General features: G+C 46.2%; 1 pseudogene; it reads left to right on the top strand.

The window, feature by feature from the left end:
• Positions 1-594: 594 nt before the first annotated feature.
• LOC146044450 (U2 spliceosomal RNA) lies at positions 595-801 on the top strand (annotated as a pseudogene).
• Positions 802-6238: the final 5437 nt, after the last annotated feature.

Here is a 6238-nt window from a genome sequence, read left to right as displayed (position 1 = left end):
AAACCATGTGCACTGCAGGTGGGGCAGATGTTACTTGTGCAGAGAGAATTAGATTTGGGTGGGGTTTTACTTCAAAGTGAGATCTATATTGCAGTGTAAAAATAAAGCAGCCAGTATTTTCCCTGCACAGAAACAAAATTACTCACCCAAATCTAATTCTCTCTGCACATGTTACATCTGCCCCCCTGCAGTGCACATGGTTTTGTCCATCTAAGAAGGATTTTGTCAGAAAGAATGAACCAAAATAAGGCCCTATATCTGGTTATCTCTAGTGACATAGGCTGGATTATCTGCTAGTGTGTGTCTTGTGCAATATTTATTGGAACTTTGTATCACCTTCAGTTTTATTCATATACTGCTGATCCCTTTGATCCTTCTTTCTGGGCTTACTGCCAGTTTTCAGTTGTAACTGTTTGGTGATACTTTGTTTCTTTTTATATTATGACCTCGCTGCATAACACAGGCTTTTTATGGGAGACGCACGATCTTGCTCTGACTCAATGCCCCTTTCTGTCTCATTGAAGGTACTCCTTGGTTATATTATATAATTATCTTTATTTAACTGTCACCATGATGGTTTAGGTTTGAAACTGGATCACTTCTCTGCCTTTTGGCTAAGATCAAGTGTAGTATCTGTTCTTATCAGTGGGTATGGACTGGCTTCTGGCAGAGAATAGAGAAAGGCTGAACTGAGTAGCTGCTCTGATGGGCGGAGGGTGTGGGACCCCGCTTTTTTGCCTGGGAGTGGTGAAAAGTCTGGCTGAGTACCTTCACCTCTGCCAGTGGTAGGAGGTGTTGTTTACGTAAACCCACTGGTAGGAGGGGGGGAGAAACACTGGGCCTAATAGTTTGGCTCTCTTGACGGGGTTCGTAGCGCCCGAAGGATGAGACAGCGAAAGGCTCAGTCTAGTATCCATTCCCAAGGAGCGGAGAAAAGCTGGGACTGAGTAGATGGCTCCTGTTCCAGAGGTTCGTAGCCTCTGATGGGGAGATCACGAAAAGCCCAGCTTAGTACCTTAACCTTGGGATTGGAGAAACACTGAGACTGAGTAGATTGCTCTTCCGAGGGGGACTCAACCCCTAAGGGAGTCATTCAAAAAGCCCAGTGGAGTACCCATTCCCATGCCAGGGGCTGGAAAGTGCCCTACGATGGGAGCAGAGAAACACTTAGTCGGACGCTGAACGGCTGCCTGGAGTCCGAGGCTGCACTGTGCCCCCGGGGAAACTCGGGGGTGCCGAACATGCACGGGTGATCCCAAAATCACCATGCACTAGTAAGCACTTGCACTGCGCACTTCCCCTCTAGGTTAGGCTGCACGTCCTTACCTCGTCCTTTTGGATGGGGTAGGACAATTTTTCACACCCCCACCCCTGGCCTTCTGGATGGGGTCCTCTTTATTATTTATTTCTCTTCCTTCTCACCTTCGTGCACTTTTCACGTTTTCTGTAGTGTGTCACTTTTTTTTTTTTTTTTTTTTGGGGGGGGGGGTTGTGTGGTTGACTCTTATGGGCCTTCCATTTCCCCAATGTACCGAAGCTCTCATCCTTTTGGGGAGAGCTTCGGTCCCCTCGAGGGCGACCCTGAGCCGCAAGGTGGAGGGAAGCCTAATGCGGGTCTCTCCAAACCTTTGGGTGCGGAGGACCCACCGTCCTGACCCTTCCGGGGGCTTGAGGAAAGAGGGTCTCTCTGAGCTCCGGCAAAGAGGACCCACGGATCCCTTTTTCCCTTCTTCGGCCTTATGGCTGAGAGGGGTTAGGGGAAAAACGGGGCCCTTCTCCTTTGGGAGAGGGTCCACTCGATCGCACAGCCCCCTATGTACGTGTTTAGGCACAGCACTGGTGGTGGGAGCACACCTCGGGCTCCCTGAGTTTCTTCAAACCTTACTTACCAGCCACATCGCAGCCCTTATTCCAGCAGCTGCAGTCACCCGGGTAACCCCGCCCCCAAACCGAAACTCCATCCCCTTCCTCTGTGGAAGGGGTGGAGTTTTAGTTTGGGGGTGGGGTTATCCGGGTCACTGCAGCTGCTGGAATAAGGGCTGCGATGTGACTGGTAAGTAAGGTGCTGTACTGTCTGCAGCATTCTGTAGCAAGTGCTGCTGTGTGTCTCCAAAGAAAAAAGAGGAGAAAAAAAAGAATTCCTGCTTGGGGCACTCCGGACGAATTTGGTCAATTGTATTGATTAATATTATCCATACATTGATGAAGTCTCCCAAGAAAAAAATGAATAGACATAAAATATAACTTTTATTCATTCACATATTTAAAATAGCGAAATATAAAGAGCCCAAATGAAAGTGAAGTTAGTGACACATAACAAAGTGCAATAGTAGTGGTAGTAGTTCATTTATTTATAAGGCGCCACAAAGTGTCCGCAGCGCCGTACATAGCAAACAAAAAAACAAATTACAAGGTAACGTACAGGGTGTGTTGATAAAATACAGCATAAATAGGGGTATAGCTGGTAGAACTAAGATCAGCATCAGTTCTGAAGTAGGTGTCGAAATTGTTTGAGGAGACTGAATAGAATAGAATAGAATCAACTTTATTGGCCATGTATGCTTGCGCACACTAGGAATTTTTTGTGGATTTACAGTGCAGCATCAAGCAGGGATGAAGGGGGGGGGGGGGGCAGGGGGAGAAGGCATTACATACATTACAATAAAACATTACATGTGGGGAACACATACCCACCGAGACCGCGGTGCACAGCGCCTAGGCAGCCATCAGCGGCGCCACTGGTCGCCGAAACAGCCAGGTAGGTAACAATACAAGCAGAGACAGTACAGTTATCACACAGGGAACATATTTGGCTGAGCTGCACAGCTCCTGGGCAGCCATCAGCGGCGCCATCTTGATCATGCTGCTCAGAGGCAGCAGTAATAATAATTGTATTTATGTAGCACTTTTCTTCCAAAGCTGGCACACCCTGCCAGCTTGTTGCTGGCGGGGTGTGCAACCAGCGAATGTACAGCATACAGGCTTTGCATACAGTGGGGGCAGAGGTATATGATGATGATCATGATAAAGAAACAGTAAAACAAAGAGTAATACATAGCTTTCCTAAGAGGCTGAGATAGATGGTATCTTGGGAAAAGCAAAAATAAAACATTGCAGTGTTTCGGTTTATGTCCAAATCCAGTCCAAACTCCAGTTCTAACTCATTGCTTGCTTTCGATTACTTGCTTCAGATGATGCCAGGCAAGCCTTGGCCAGGCTTCTCCAAATGTCCCATTTTAAAGGAAAGTTTGGGTCAGCTGGTACAGGGGGAGGGGTTGGTGTTTGCACACATTGCTCAGCTTATCTGATTAAAGGTGGGGGATGTTGTAGGCTCCCAGTAACAAAACACATTCCCATTGCAGACTGTTCTTTTAAATGAAAAGCATCAGGTTTTGGAAAATGTCATTCATGTACCTGTACAGAGGAGATGAGAGATGGTTTTAAAACTTCATTCCAGTTCTAACTCATTGCTTGCTTTCGATGACTTGCTTCAGATGATGCCAGGCAAGCCTTGGCCAGGCTTCTCCAAGATGAAGTAGAGGAAGGGAAGAACAGGGCAGGAGGACAGGTGAGGTAAAGAGGTAGGGTGAGTACGTGAGGAAGGAGGGCCCTACTCATAAGAGTTAACATACTAAAAGGAGGTGGGTGGACGAACGAAAAATAATAGGATAAGTAGGAACATATGGAAATGGATGGAGGGGTAGGGTAGGCGGCGTCTGGGGGTGTGAGAGAAAGAGAGGCCACCGTGGGAGAGAGCAGCTAGAGAGACAGAATCAGAGGTGGAGAGCCAGGTCTCAGTGATAGCAAGGAGGTGGAATGCGCTAGAGATGAATAGGTCATGGATGGCAGGGAGTTTGTTGCAGATGGATCTGGTGTTCCATAGGGCACAGGAAAGAGGGGGTGGGTTGGGTATTTATGTGGATAAGGTTTTTTGGATTGCAGAAGCGAGGGGGGGTCCTTGGGAGGGAGGGGGAGCGGGGCAGAGGGGTCAGGATAGGTATGTGATGGGAGGGGGAGGAGTGGTAGGAGAAAGTGAAGTTGAGAGATTAACAGCCATGAGGTGAGAGGGTAGATTAGTGAAAGCAGACAGAGAGCAGGGATTTGGGAAGACAGACAGCGTCTGTAGTAGATTGCGAGGATATGGTAGATAATACACTAATAATAAATAATATATATTTTTTTAAAACATGTCTATATGTGTCTGTTATTCCAGGACATCTGTGTCTAAAGACTTAATTAAAGAAGTATTAGTAGTTTATCTTTTGGGGATAGTATGTACTTATATTTTTAATTAAACTTAATAGAGTGTATATTGTTTCTATTTGAACAATGTATCCACTATAGCCTTCCGAGAGGTCTATATTTGGGTTCTGTATGTGGTGTAACTTTGAGCAACGCCACCCCGGACCCCAGGACACCCGGACCCCAGGCCCAAAGGACAGGGACCTACCTACGGGCTCAGGATAGGTAGGTATCAGTATGTATGGGCTATGTATGTATTAAAGTTTTATTTTTCATGTTTGCGTCGGTGTGTTTATTTAACTATTTCTATTACTGTGGAACTACAAGTTCCAGAGGGCCATTTAATGCTCTGCATGCTGGGACTTGTGGTTCTCCAAGTCCCAGCATGTGGGGGAGGCTTGCTGGGACTCATAGTTCCACAGAATTAGACAATATTTTTTATTTCAAATTTTTACTACTTTCATCAGCCCGGTACCCAACGCCCAGGGGTACCGGGGACAGCCCCAGGCTTCAGCCTGGGCAGGGACATTCTGGAGAGGGGACCCAGGCTGACCGGTGTAATACTGTGGCCGGGGTGACTTGTATAAAAAGTTGTCGTCCCCCCCCCCCCCCCGGCTGTGGCTTTGCCCTGCTGGCTGGTTGGGCCAGGTGCTGGTTCTTAAATACTCGGGACCCCTAGTCAGTTTGTCCCCCCTATTTTTGGAACCAGGACCAGCCCTTGAGCCTGGTGCTGGTTTTAAAAATACGGGGAACCCCTACTCAGTTTGTTCCCAGATTTTTTACAACCAGTACTCTGTGAGCCTGGGGTTGGTTACGGCCATGAGGGGGGAGCCCACGCCGTTTTAATTCATTTATTTATTTTTTTACCTTTTTTTTAACACACTGTAGCCTGCACAGATCTGACTGATCCATGCAGGCTGCCTATACGAATTCATATTAGCGGCCCTATATATGGCCGCTAATACGAATGGATATGACATCGGGGATTACAAAGCAGTTGTATTTGACTGTAACTTTCGGCCACTGTATAAAGTGCTTGTGCATGAATAGAATTATGGGTGAGCAGCGCCACCTTGTGGTTATTAGTATTAGCACACAGTGATCACCCTGTGATAAAAAAGGTTTTAAGATTTGGAAATAAACTCACAGAGGGCAGAGGTGCAGAATGCTTCAGAGAACCTGCTTTATGCCTACTCCCCCTCTTTAATTAACCAGTTTTTTGGGGAGTTTTAAGGGGTCCTGGGCACACCTGATGGGAAGTTCACCAGGATATGATTATTCCTAGTGTGAGTTTATTTCCATATCTTAAAACCTTTTTTATCACAGGGTGATCACTGTGTTTCAATACTAATACCCACAAGGTGGCGCTGCTCACCCAGAATTCTATTCATGCACAAGCACTTTATATGTGTAGCACCGAGCTACACTGAAAATATTTCATTGAATTTATAAATAATACACTCCTCCCGAAACATTCCCTATGTCTGAAATGCGTCTGTGAATAGGGCTGAAGGGAAACGTCGGAAAAGGAAGAAGCGTTAACAAGTGAACGACCTCACTATGGGCCTTATTCTAGTTCACTCTTTCTGACATAATCCTTCTTAGGTGGACAAAACCATGTGCACTGCAGGTGGGGCAGATGTAACATGTGCAGAGAGAGTTACATTTGGGTGAGTTTTTTTGTTTCTGTGCAGGGTAAATACTGACTGCTTTATTTTTACACTGCAATATACTGTAGATCTCACTTTGAAGTAAAACCCCACCCAAATCTAACTCTCTCTGCACAAGTTGCATCTGCCCCCCCTGCAGTGCACATGGTTTTGTCCATCTAAAAAGGAAATTTCCTCTAAGAGTGAACTAGAATAAGGGCCTATGTCAGAACTTCCTTGTTAAATATTGGTACACATATTTAAGACACTAAAAAGGATTGTCACAATATTGTTTTTTGAACACTGAAGGCGCAGAAGTCATATCATCCTCTGTGCGTCTCCCATGG

Source organism: Crinia signifera, chromosome 19 (genome assembly GCF_055691185.1).
Source record: "Crinia signifera chromosome 19, ASM5569118v1, whole genome shotgun sequence".
NCBI classification, from domain to species: domain Eukaryota; kingdom Metazoa; phylum Chordata; class Amphibia; order Anura; family Myobatrachidae; genus Crinia; species Crinia signifera.
The sequence above is the reverse complement of the archived record's forward strand: the minus strand, read 5'-3'. Positions and strand labels throughout refer to the sequence as shown.